Source organism: Liolophura sinensis, chromosome 2, assembly GCF_032854445.1.
Source record: "Liolophura sinensis isolate JHLJ2023 chromosome 2, CUHK_Ljap_v2, whole genome shotgun sequence".
Lineage (NCBI taxonomy): Eukaryota > Metazoa > Mollusca > Polyplacophora > Chitonida > Chitonidae > Liolophura > Liolophura sinensis.
Genome location: NC_088296.1, coordinates 23,463,841 through 23,478,220, shown reverse-complemented (window position 1 = coordinate 23,478,220; position 14,380 = coordinate 23,463,841). Strand labels below are relative to the sequence as shown.

Below are 14,380 nucleotides of genomic sequence, written 5' to 3'. Positions count from 1 at the left end.
AAAGGCAAGTAAGCGGCCCCGCCCGAGCCATTGTACTGATACGGGTCAACCAGTCGTTGCACTATCCCCTTCATGCTGAACGCCAAGCGAGGAAGTTACAACTTCCTCTTTTAAAGTCTTAGGTGTGACTCGATCAAGGATTGATCCTGGATCTACCGGTCCAGAAGCGGACGCTCTACCAATAGCCATCTAAGAACTAAGAAAGTATATAAAGTAAGAAATTGGCGCTGATTCATACAAATGATAAAAGTAAACAGTTTTCAGTGATGACGCCAAAATATGCTCCAGGCGAGACCATGTCAGTACATATATTCTATGACTTGATTGATGGGATGTCGTGGTCGGTTGTCTTGCGGACGGTAATGCCATAAAGTAGCCCTGCAAAAATATTTGTGATTTGATGGGAATAGATACTGAGAACGGTGCAAATCCTTAGACACACCTTGAACCTCAGTATTGACTATGGGCATTATACGAGCCACGGTGCCGGTGGGTGTGGGGCTGGGGGGTGTGGGGAGTGCATACGTTGTTATTACTTCATTATTTACATGAACCGTTAAAATAAAACCGCCACTGAGTTACATTGACTACAAGCGAATTTCACTGGTTACCTGTGATCATTTTTGATCTGCCATATTGTTGTCGCTGCTTTGATTTAACTTTCATTGTTGTAAACATTTTATATTTCTATTTTCGACCCTTCTATTAAGAGCTAATACCACAAAATTAACCCACCTTGTCAGAAGTTCTCAAGGCCTTCCTTTCTACAGTCAGTCTCTGCTCATCGCGTTTCCGTTGTTGACTCGTCGACATCTGACGTACAACACTCCCATAGCAGAGAATAAAACAAGTTTTCTGAGAATGACCGAACGCATCCACGGAGGCACCGGAAATCCCCGAGAGCCCCGGAAGTTAAGATGGAGTATAAAAACATTTGCCACCAAGGACAAGGAGACTTGGATAATACACACTCCAAAATATTGTCCTAAAAAAAAAGAAAAAAAAAAACATGGATCAAATCTGTGATAATCATCCACGAACGCGCTAAGATTTCTTAATTCTTGCAATTTTAAAAGATATGCGTGCTTCCAAAGAAATGAGGTTGTGCGTCATGTATGTTTGTTATTTGTCTATTTATTTATTTATCTGATTGGTGTTTTACGCCGTACTTAAGAGTATTATATGATTGTTACAGTGTTGAAGAGCGTCTTGGCAGTGGGTGGGAGAATGGGTGTGATGGTGGGTGTGAGGATGGGTGTGATTTATTTATATATTTGATTGGTGTTTTACCTCGTCACTCAAGAATATTTCACTTATACGACAGTGGTCAGCATTATGGTGAGAGGAAACCGAGCAGAGCCCGGGGGAAACTCACGACCATCCGCAGGTTACCGGCAGACCTTCCCAGTTACGGACGGAGAGAAAGCCGGCATGAGCTGGAGCTGGACTTGAACTCACAGCCACCGAATTGGTGAAAGGGTCCTGGGTCATTACGCTGCGCTAGCGCGCTTATCAGCTGAGCAGAATGGGTGTGAGGACGGGTGCAGTACAATCATCATGTGTTAGATAATCTACGATTATAACGACTATTATTCGAAAAACATGCCCACAGTATTAGATTCCGCAAAAGCAATATCTGAATTCTGTTACGTTGTGATCTTTCCATTGAAAATTATTTACACGGCGAATTGCTTAAACAACCAGTGATGTCCAATGAATTACAATTAATATCACTTCATTTTTTAACCTAATTCGGCTTAAGGCATGGTTCTAGGGGGCGTGTAATGTGTTACTATTTATGTATTTCCATGAACACTTACAATAAAACCCTAACTAAAGCAAACTGAAAAGAGGCCGTATTTCACCGGCTACGCGTGATCATTTGCCAGCTATCACACTGTCGTCGCGGCTCTGGTTTTTTCTTTATGGTGTGCGTCTATCACACTGTCGTCGCTGCTCTGGCCTTACTTTCTATGCTGTACGTCTATCGCGCTATTATTGCTGCTCTGGTTTTACTCTCTATGCTGTACGTCTGTCACACTGTCGTCCCTGCTCTGGTCTTACTCTCTATGCTGCGCGCCTATCACACTATCGTCTCTGCTCTGGTTTTTCTCTGTACATCAATCATACTGTCGGAGCTGCTATGTGTTTTCTCTCTATGCTGTACGTCTATCACACTGTCGTCTCTGCTCTGATCTTACTCTCTATGCTGTACGTCTATCGCGCTATTATTGCTGCTCTGGTTTTACTCTCTATGCTGTACGTCTGTCACACTGTCCTCGCTGCTCTGGTATTACTCTCTATGCTGCACGCCTATCACACTGTCGTCTCTGCTCTGGTTTTTATCTCTGTGCTGTACTTCTGTCACACTGTCGTCGCTGCTCTGGTTTCTCTCACTATGCTGTACGTCTAACACACTGTCGTCGTTGCTCTGGTTTTTCTCTCTATGCTGTACGTTATCACACTGTCGTCTCTGCTCTGGTTTTTGTCTCTCTGCTGTAGGCCTACGTCTATCACTCTGTCGTCGCTGCTCTGGTTTTCTCTCTATGCTGTACGTCTATCACTCTGTCGTCGCTGCTCTGGTTTTTCTCTCTATGCTGTATGTCTGCCACACTGTCGTCGCTGCTCTTGTTTTTCTCTCTCTGCTGTACGTCTGTCACATTGTCGTCGCTGCTCTGGTTTCTCTCTCTATACTGTACGTCCTAATTATACCCTTGCATATGATACAAGTTGAATAGAAAGAATGCTGAGTTCCAAGCCAATTGCAGCATTCGAAGAGAATCTTCAGGATAATAAAAAAACTCAACCTTATGAACGGAGCCTAACGAGACACAAATCGTGGATGATTGGTTGATGTGTATATATGTACTTTGGCTTAAAATTTTTTCAGTCATATGACAACGAGGAGTCATTAGATGTGTGTACATATACTGTGTCTTCGTGCGATAGGGCGAGTTCATGCTGCAAGGGCGAGTTCATGCTAAAAAGCATGCATTACGCATGCTGTATATTTGTACTATTCAGATGTAAAGCAGATAGCTTTCCGGTCATCATTTTTCCGGAAATGGTCATCAATATTTCACAAATGCACAACGCTATCCGTAAATCTGTCAAATGCACTCATTGCATAGTAGCAATCTTACCTATAGCGGGAATGACTTCGGACTGAGGTGGCATGATTTCTGCCACGAGCAGAAGGAAGACGGTCTGACCTAACAGAATGGTCACGTTCAGAGATATCTTCTCTCCGGATTCCGCCGGAAGTAAGAATGACGTCAGATGTAACAACGTGATGAGTAGATACGGGAAGATGATATTGAAGACGTAATACATAGCCTGGCGCTCCAACACGAGCGTAAAGGTCACATCCGGATACGGATTTGCGCAGCACTCGTAGTAAAGCTCGTGGCGTTCCGCTACGATCTCGACCAGAAACCATTCTCCGTTGTCCACGTATTTCTTCGTGTCGCCTTGAGCAGAGCTGTTTCGAACGTCCACCAAACGGCCATCAAATGCCCAGGACCCAAAGACAAAGGTGCAATGTTGTCTGTCAAAGGGAAATTGGTAGACATCCAGTTTACAAGAAGTTTCCACGGTTCTGGGGAAATTCCAGTTCACAGTGCCATCAGAGTAAATTGCCATCAGATAGTCCATTGGATCGCGTCCGCCCTCCAGTCCGATACTAGAAGAAGAAAAGAGGCAGAAGAAATCAGTATGGCAGTTTTGTCGTTAAATTGAAACAATAACCTCATGTTTTGGAGACACCAATGTTCCTTCCTTCAGAAGATTCTCAAGTACACAAACATCCCGCTCCTCAATTTTGAGTGCGAGCGAGTGCTTGGAGTTTAACATCGTACTTAACAACTTTTCAGTCATATGACAACAAAGGAATCCTTAAAGTGCATGTAATGTGCCTCCTTGTTGCAGGACGGATTTCCACCACTCTTTTATCTAGTGCTGCTTCACAGAGACGACTTACCGAAGGCAAGTAAGCGGCCCCGCCCGAGCCATTGTACTGATATGGATCAACCAGTCGTTGCACTTATTCCTTTAACGCTGCACTTTTAAGGTCTTAGGTGTTACCCGGCCGAGGATTGGCCCTGGATCTATCGCCATAGAAGCGGACACTCCACCAACTGAGTTATCGGGGTCGGTCTGTCTATCGTTTGTATACTTTAAATCTTTTATTAAACTTTTTTAGACGTCCATGATACAGCAAATGTAATAAAAAACAGTCTGCTAGAGTTTTTGGAAGGTCGTATGTAAAGTCCATGGCCTACAACAAGTTGTGACAAACAATACTAAAATCCATATCAAATCTTTAGACCTTTAAACACAAGAATACTTTACTGTTGACAATAGGAGAGTTTCGAGTTCTAACTCTTTTGTCGTTGAAGATATAAACAGTCTTGTGTCATACAAGTGAGAAGTATGTTAGGCATTAATTTGTCAATCAGTTGGCTAACCGTGTTACCTATGGAAACTTCTTAAGTTCACAAACGTTCAGCTTCTCAATTTTTTCCATAGTTTGTCCATTTTAAATTACATTTTGAGAAGCTTTTTTTCAGACGGCCATGTTATGGTAAATGTTATCTCGCAATAGTTGCCTAACATTTTTTTGACAGGTCACATGATACAGTAGGATTTTTTTTTACTTTAATACAAGAGTTTAAACTCGAACTCCCTGATTTGCCCCATAATGTGTTATTTCATCGATGTCTGGATGAAGGTCCTCAAGTGCACGAATGATATCAGCTCAGTAGTTTTTATGTGTGACGTTTTTTTTCTCCACTTTCTTATTAGACTGATATGCTCTGGAGTGATGTGTGGTAATGACATGCTACACTGTACAAAACTCTTGTGACCACAGGGGCTGCAAACTTGATTGTTAGACAAAAATGATGTAAAACTTAAAAACCATTTGGGGGGCCTCCGTGGCCAGATAGTTAGCGTGCTGGTACAGTACAATGACAGTGCTGTCGCTCATGCTGGCTTCCTCTCCAGTCGTGCATAGGTCTGCCAGCAACTTGCTAATATTCGCTAGTTTCCTGCGGGTTCTACCCGGTTTCCTCTCACCAAAGTGCTGGCCGCCGTCGTATAAGCTTACACACCGCGTAAAACTCTAATCGAAAAACTATCGCAAACAATAAATATTGACAAAAAACAAAACAAAACACCCCCCCCTCCTCCCACTCCACCCCCATCCCACGGTGACACTATTTTCGTTTTTGACTATATCAGCATTGGTGAAATGGTGATGATGATTTTAACCAAATGATCAATATAGGTCATCGTTTGTTATTAAAAAAAGCATACATACTTGTTATAAATGGCGATATCGGGCATCCATATTCGTCCAGGACTGACATGAATAACACTGAGATTTCCGAACTCTGACGGGTCCCATGTTACGTGATAATCTTTCCATTTCTGAAAGGCATAAGTCTTATTTGTAAAAACAACGACAACAAAAGCAAAGAGTTATCTGAGATCATCATGACTTTCACATGGAACGGCCAGTGTTGTTGACGAATGGTATTCAGATAGTTGTTACGATGTCTAGACTGGTTGAACATTGAGTAATACAATTGTTTAAAAGAAGCTTACAGTGGAAATGAGAGCGATTAAATCCGTTCTCAACGGATCTGATTCAGTGCTTTTAAGGTCATACGTGCGGTGCTTCCAGGTCAAATAGGGCGTGTAGACAAGGTCACATTTGGAGCATTGAAGGTCATGTGTGCTGTGCATCCAAGGTCATATATGGCGTGCTGAATGCTTTTAATGTCATATTTTCGGTTCTTTCGCGGTCATTTATGGCGTGTTGTCAATTATTTATGGGGTGCTGGAAAGGTCATATAATAGCGTGAACTTTGCTATAATTTTATTTATTGTTTTATTTATTTGATTGGTGTTTTACTCCGTACTCAAGAATATTTCACTTATACGACGGCGGCCAGCATTATGGTTGATGGAAACCGGGAAGAGCCAAGGGAAAACCCACGACCATCCGCAGGTTGCTGACAAACCTTTCTACGTGCGGCCGGAGAGGAAGACAGCGTGAGCTGGACTCACAGCGACCGCATTGGTGAGAGACTCCTGGGTCATTACGCTGCGCTAGCGCGCTAACCGACTGAGCCACGGAAGCCCCTCAAAGATTATTAAGACGTACGGCTATAATAGCAAGGTCATATATCTGACGGAGGCAAGGTCATATATGTGATGCCTCCAAGGCCATGCCTGGCGTGTTAACAGTAGTATATGACGTCAGTTATATAAAAAAAATGGTATAGAGAGGAATTTAGAGCAGAGACAACATTGTGATAGACGGCAATTAGTCACGCGTACCCGGTGACGACATCGTGATAGGTGGCAAATAGACAGGCGTAGCCGGTGACGACATTGTAATAGATGGCAAATAGTCACGCGTAACCGGTGACGACACTATGATAGTCACACGTAGCCGGTGAGGACATTTCGAGAAACGGCAAATAGTCACGCGTATTTGGTGACGACATAGTGATAGGTGGCAAATAGTCACGCGTAACCGGTGACGACATTGTGATAGGTGGCAAATAGTCACGCGTAACCGGTGACGACATTGTGATAGGTGGCAAATAGTCACGAATAACTGGTGACGACATTGCGATAGGTGGCAAATAGTCACGCGTAAGTTTGATTCTCTTAAGCTTTACAAATTTACTGTCATTTAACTTAAGTGTATGTTGGACACTTGTACCCCACCTTTCTAATTTTACATTTGTTTTTGTATTGTTTTTATTTGTCAAGGAAAATCTCAAAACTTAGTCTTAGCTAAAAATTCCACTTTTCTGGTCAGTTATCAGTTTAATAAGAGGTATTCAGGCTCAATCAAACTCTCATCAGGACAGAAATACTGGCGATGGCGCATCATTTAACCTCATTTACTCATTACGTCTTTCAGTCAATCCACCTCTAGGCTAAAAATAAGTGCAAAGGGAGATAACAATCACTTACCAGCCTCACTGAAATTTCAGTCCGTAAAACTTGCTGCTTTTCGTCCTGTTGAACGATACAAGTACCAAAGACCGCATAAGCATTAAATTATCTAACATACAAACTAAACACATGGTAATGTGTATTACAGGGCGAAACAAAAGCAGAATCTCATTGGTACAAAACTGATAGATAAGCAGAAAAATATTTACAGGTAGATGTGAAATCTAATCTATTTTATCACACGTGAAAAATGTGCCCTTGTTTTTTTTTATCACCGTGGTAAACGTGGTTTTTGCCACACTCGATTCCTCCTTGTCCAATGTCACCAGAGGTCCAAATACAGCTTTCGCTGTAAAGTGTTTTTACTGGTTTGGTTCAGCTTTAAAAGTGGGGGGAAACTACAGCCGAAAAGGTGTTAAAGTTGTCAGTTCCTCTCCTCATGTAGAAGCGCGTGGCCTTCAGTAGGGATTCCATAGATCCAAATGGTCTGTCGCGAGTATTTATAAACTAGATGTCTTTAACATGTTTAGATTTAGAAGAACAGTTATAAATAATTTGTGTAAGGTGGGTATATTTGGGATTACCTCTGGGTATGTATAGTTTTTCCACAATAATGCACTAAATGAGTATGTTACGCTAACAGAAAGTATTTGTTCTCAAATTTGGTCACCTAACAAATATATCAAACCATAATTTTTATGACATACATTTTAAATATTGTCAAACTGCAGATTTAACGAATGCAACTGAATGGAAGTGGCCAATTTACATTGAGATAAATTTATTAGGTTTGTAAGAAAGATTAGATATACCAAGAGGTGGTCTAAAATATCCGCTAAAAAAAGGTTGTTTTCAAATGTCAGTTTCGCCTAGAAGAAAAAAAACTAAAGATCATCACACACTAATAGGAGAAGTTAAAATCATTTTTATGTTTTCTTGAAGGGAAAGGAGGTAGTTTTACTCCATCTCTAAATACGATGATCATATAAGTGATATATAAGGCATATAAGTGAAAAGTTCTTGAGGACATAGTTAAACACCAAGCAAATAAATCAGAGCGGAAACTTTAATTTAGACACAGGCATGGATTCAAGCCCGCAATGCAAACACACTTCTTCATTTTTCTCTTGGATTGACGATTAACGCTAATCGCGTGAACCATCGACCTCAGGTTGGTATCTTACAAACCTCCTACCTTGATATCGAAACAGAAAGAACTAAATTCAACGAGGTGTTCAAGGGCGTGATAGTTTCTCACCATATCAACGACGTAGTTGAGAGAGACATCGATGTAAACAGTGACATTCTCATTGCTGTTGTTGACCGGACGAATTGTGGGGTCAAGGCCACTGTTGGACAGGTATGACTTTAACTTGTGCTCCGCGTTGAGCTGGAATGTGGAGGTACCTGGAATACATGCATGGTGATTAAATTGTGACGGGGCTTACCAGCTGGGGATTTGAACCAGGGATCTCTGGGGTTGAAGTCCAGTGTAGACTAGTCCTCTGACTACCCAGAAAAGCAGAGTCGAACACACACAGCGTCCACCTATGGATCACAGCGTGCTATATAAACCACCCCACCAACCCTGTTCATTGGGGAGGGGAAGGGGAGGGGAAGGGGGGGGAGGGGAGGGGAAGGGGGGGGGGGAAGGGGCGGCCTTATCATGTGCGGGTTTGAACCAGCGATGTCTGGGTTCACAGTCCACGCTTCTACAACTAGACTAAATGGAAATTCCCTCCAGCCCAAAGGCAGATACCGCTTGTATACGTGTATCACTTTGTTACAAAATTTATGTCCTTTGTTTATTTCTTTATTTATTTGATGTTAAACGCCACACAAACTTATAAGTTTTCACTTAAAAGATAACTGCCGATTGAAAATGCGGACTTCAGGGGTAAACAAACGCAAATTGCTGAGTAACTTTCCTACGTGTGACGTATAGATATGCAAACCAAATTGTACCTATCGAATGTTAGACTGCGCAAACTGTCACACGCGTGGCGTCGATAAGTAATTGTGCTTTGCAATGTGTAACAAAAACATCGGTGCACCAAAAATAAAATTACGCTTCAAAAGAGAGGAGCAGGGACAGATTAAAGATAAAAGGTACCTCTTGATACATTACCGTTGACTTACCGAGGCCCGAGACACACTGCTGGAAGCCAAACAACCCTAACGCCATGAAAGCGATCGACATGCTGAAAGTGGGCGATGTACTAGTGTCAACATTTATTCGTCTTCTGCTTAAATTGGTATTGAGTTGTGTCCCTTGAACAAACTGTACGTCTCGTTCGTGTGACGGCACTTTTGCTCTGCATCGATCCCTGTGATTAGAAGATACAAGGTGTTATTGTCAGAACAAACATATAGATTTTAGCCACTGAAAAGCAAAAGTGGATATAAAACTTTTATTAATCGACCCTGCTTCCTCCCACCATAATGCTGGTCACCGTGCGTCGTAGAAGTGAAATATTCTTGACTACGGTCAAAAACACCAGTCAAATAAATAAATAAATGAATTCGTCGAAAGCGATTAGTTTCGCTTCGCCAAGCTATCGATTCGTTGTCCTGCGAAATCCGAAATACTAACCGTGCATTTCTATCTGGAATTACAATAATTCCGTGCAGCTAATATCGAATATGCGTGATTCTATTAGATGACCAGTAAGGTAGAGACCATGTGATCTCCTTAGTAACAGCCGGTGTGAACGAAAAACATTGACCCTGTAATGGTATAGCATAGGAAATGTCCATTTTTGAATCGCTGTCAGCGATAGTGTCGTCGTGGGATTTGTATAATTTCAGCTTTCCAGATAGTCTGCGCAATTTAAAGAGCTCAGGTGACATGCATTTCTACATCCAGGGCTTACTGGTCGCCGACAGAGTGGCAAACATGGGCCTTTTCCTCTATGCTTCAGTATTGTGTGGCCATTTTGTTTTTGCTCACACTGGGGGTATCACCGGATCTCCAATTTCCGGGCTGGCATTCATTTCCGAACTGCGTCATATTTGTATTCACCAAAATAGTATTAGTGAGATGTGAGTGTTCATGGTAGCATTGTTCTTAGCACCCCCACACTTTATTTCCCACTGTGTGCTCTGTAACACCTAGCGGTTTGTAAAGTACAATAAAACATATGGTGCACGTTGCCGGATTGGACATCAGTAATTGTCAGTTACAGGTAAGGCCTGAGGTGGAGTTGATCCAGCCTGATGATCACCCAGTCGAGGTTGTTTGCGAACGAGGTGACAAAAGACGGCCAACGCTGGGTGATCATCTAGCGTGAACACCGAAACCAAAGACGATGACTATCGTACACAGTGGTTTCATTGTTTGACAAGAGTCATTCGTTTCATGAAATCGCCGTTCTAGCGACTAAAGCGGACGAAATTTTCTAAATATTAAGATTCACCTTAATTAATGCGTATGCGACGCCAATGTATAGGTTTGTAATACTATGTACATGTATTTCACTAATATACCAGTATTGACGTGATCTTATATGAAGCTCTTAAGATGTTATCCATTACACATGGTGTCGTGACAAACTCCATAAGTTTAACAAATTCGTTTACTTCGTATTATGTTCGTTCATGTTCGCATTCACCAATTTAGTAAATTTAGTAAAGTTTAAAGGTACCCATTAAGTTAACTTACGTTAGTCTGAAACAATGCTGCAAATTTCTATGTTTACCCCAGCAATGTACTATATACCGCTTTAAATCAATTTTGTGCAAATACGTGAAACGACCCATTCAGAATAGATATTTTCTGATTATTGCCAAAAACAAATTTGCTTGCAAATAAATCCGGTAGTTCGTAAAATTTAATCTGCTGTGCTAAAAATGGAAATTTATCTTCAGTTGTTGTAAATAGTTGGAACAAAGGGCGTTATGCTCGACGTGGTGTTATACAATATGGAGAAAAGATAGTACGATGGTGGCCTTACCTGGAAGAGTGTAACGGGACCAGCTTTCTAGCGCTTATACTAGCAGTAGCAAATGAGGAATACCCAATAATACCAGATGGCAGAGAGCTGGACAGAGATCCGATTTCAAATCCCGAAGAATGAACCAACCAATTTTAAATGGAATCTGCGAAATTAGTGCGTCACTTGAACACATGGTATTCGTCACTTGAACACCCGGTACAAGTCATTTGAACGCCTGTGATCCGCTGGTAAACCGGTGGATTCGTAAGACGAACAACCCCCCGCAACTATGGAGCTAGTGTGTAAACTCTGGTATTCACTTTTCTCGAGCTGATGATCCCTAAAACCCCATCTAACAGCACGCACTATGTGTATAGTGTCAGATGACAAGCAGCAAGCAGAGAGTAAGGCGGAGTATTAGTGCTCTTAAACTAGACTAACCGTGTCGACACGAGATAAAATCAAGGATGGAATGCAAAAATCATTACGATTCTCAAAGGGTACCGTGGTTTCCAGATGAGCTAATAATTAATGACTGGTTTTGTCAGTTGACTGACGATTTCTAAGCTCGCCGCGTGAAATCACACTGAACATATAATGGTGTTTTGGTTACGCTTGAAACATAGATATATTGATGTGCCGTACTGGCTGTTCGACAACGTGTATATTCTATTTTCTATATATATAATATGCATCATTTTATTGCAGGTATGATTTGTATGGCTAAGCTGAGTGACGCATGTTTCAAGCGTGAGAAAAAATTTGTCTTACACATGAACAAGCTTATTAACATCAACTACACGAGACCTTTACTTCAGGGCCAGAGGGCGCTCTTCTGCAGGGCCCTCTTCCGCGGCCCTAATCTGCCGAAGACGAGTTCTCAGCTATTTTTGGGAGCACCGAGACATTGGAATAGTGAATTCGTATTTCCTCTAGAGAAAAATAAATGAGTCTTTAAAGTTCTAATCTAAGTTAGACAATTTACTTATTAAATGATGTTTTTTTTCTCATTTGTTAAATCTCTAAATTGTATAGCTACAGCTGTCTATAGTCATATACTTACACAATAAATCAATAAACAAGAATGAACAATCCAGGTAGTTAATTTATTTGTGGACTGTTTGTTACGCTTTAGATAGTGAAACCTCTAAGAGTTGAAAAATGAGGAAGCAGTGGGCCCCCTGGGTCCCTAGTTGGCCACAGACCCCCATTAGTTTTCCATAAGCGACAATGTTAACGTTTAGCGCTGTAGCTCAGTCCCAAACATTCCGAGGCCAATAAGCTTTGGTGCATACCTGGCCCAGCCTGTGAGAAAGAAGCTGTAAAAATCTTGACATAGGTTGACCGTCAAAATCTGGACCTTTCCATGCCGGCAGCTGGGAGGGGTGCCTAGCAACGCCAAGGGGACGTCACTCGCAGCCTCATCACCACCTGTCTCCTTGTGTCCTCTCGCCCAGAATTTCAAACTTTCACCATTAAAACTCATACCTGCCCAAAGCTTAGACAATTTCCATCATTTTGATACCAAGCATGCACCTGTACACCAAAAACGGCAGGCTGGCGGCAAAAAAAGACTTTACACCCTGAAATACACAGAACTACAATCGTCCCTACCGAAAAACGGAAGTTGTAATGGGGGTCTGTGTCCTATCACACCAGCCAACTTTTTTCAAAATCAATAATTTTTGCACCACATAATGCTTACTACCTCTAAACCTCACACATAAAGTTACAGCTTGATACATGCAAAAACTTTTGAGTGGGAGGAATTTAACTTGGGGTACCCCTATCTTGGAAATGTGTCTGTTTGTCCGTCCTCAAGCACAAAGTTCAAAGCTCTGTAGTGCACATACCGTTCAAAATATCTCAACCAGGTCAAATGTTTTGGAAAGCTGGTATGTATATCTGCAAGAAAAATGAAAAAATTCCAATGACAAAGTATTTTACATTTTCCATTGACAAACATTTAGAAAATTATGGATTTTCAAGTAGATTTTCTTGTTTACAGCAGTGTTAAGAAAATACTTAAAAGCCAAAAGTGTCAAAATATATATCAAAAGACAGGTAATTTATCTGACAATTCACTTACAAAATATAGGACATACCTTTTAGCAACTTTGTGCAAAATTTGACTTAAAGTGATACAGGTGGGTAGCAAAGCGGAGTTTCAAAATTCCAGAAAAGTACATTTTGATCACCATCAAAGTAAACATATGCATCCAAATTGATATAGAAATGCTCATAGGCACAGTTTCCATGGATAGGGCTAAAGAAAAGACTAGTATCCCTTTTACATAGTGATTCACATGATAAAACCCTTTAAAAGATCACCCACTATCCCCCCCCCCCCGCCCCCACACTACCCCCCTTTCCCGTCTCCCCCATGGCTGCCATTGGTTGGCTGGCTTACCTCAACTCACAGTGCAAAAGAATCCCACCACCTGTGTTGTTGCCTCAGACTAAATTAGTACTTTCCACATAACAAACACCAAAGTGTGACACTGGCATCTACAAGAGATAAGTAGAGGGGAGAAATATGAATTTGCCACTTACAAAAATAAAGCCACACAGTACATGCACATTGGTCATTCAGACAGTCAGCAAGGCAACCCTCCCAAGACATGTTGAAGGGACCCAAGAAGAGGGGAAAAGCTATACTTTTTAACCTGTAACAACACAGAAATCCTCAAACAATCAGTGAGAAATTACATCCGTAATCAGGTTCCACACTGGGTGTTCCTGGGTGGGCATGAGGAATGGACATTCAAACTGTCCGTACATATATGAGAAACCTGTGACGTTTTCCCGGTTGGGGGGGAGGGGGGGGGGGCTGGAGGGGTATGTGTCATGGTGTAGTACCGGACCAATGACGGGGATTCTAGGTCGGCCAAGGGAGTGGAAGACTGCATCCGAATGGTCAGGCCTTTGAGGAAGCTGAACGGCTAGTAGACCCCACTCACCTAGGTAGATCCCAGTTCAATATATGCATAAACCAGGCAAAGTTCACTGACGCCATGTTTGGGAGACAAGATCTAAAGAGGGAAACCAAGACGAAAGCTCAATAGGTATTAAACTAGGATGTGAAAGCCATATGTAGCTGTCTAATTTCTAACTTGTGTGTGAGGACATTGGAAACATAAAAAAAATCCCAGTTGCCCAGGGAGGTGGATGCCACACTGGGCCAGATACTAAAACAAAAACTCCTTGAGATGTCGCAGGAACAGCGTACTATGTTCTGGTGGAGAAACAGACACCTGGTGGGGCAGAGACTCATTTTCACAAGGGCAATATTCCAACAGATCACACTTACATGTATGCTAGAAACTTGAAATTGATCATTTTTGTTCCAACGCCACACATACTGTGTGAGTGCACATGTAACTTGTCAGAGGAATGAATATACACATGCAATGAAAACTACATGCCTACAGTGGTTTATTTTTAAGTTTAAAGAGGAAAATTTACCTTGT

The 14,380-nt window shown here is 41.8% G+C and overlaps 1 protein-coding gene and 1 long non-coding RNA gene across 2 annotated transcripts in view; both read right to left on the bottom strand.

Moving 5' to 3' along the window:
* LOC135463214 (dynein axonemal heavy chain 6-like) overlaps nucleotides 1-14,380 on the bottom strand; it is a 437,090-nt gene that overhangs the window by 341,003 nt on the left and 81,707 nt on the right. The gene's annotated exons all lie outside the window — the stretch shown is intronic.
* LOC135462691 (uncharacterized) lies at nucleotides 3,638-8,359 on the bottom strand. The gene is made up of 4 exons (XR_010443474.1): nucleotides 8,234-8,359; nucleotides 6,994-7,038; nucleotides 5,321-5,430; nucleotides 3,638-3,682 (listed from the first exon to the last, which is right to left on the bottom strand). It is a non-coding gene; the product is annotated as an uncharacterized LOC135462691 (long non-coding RNA).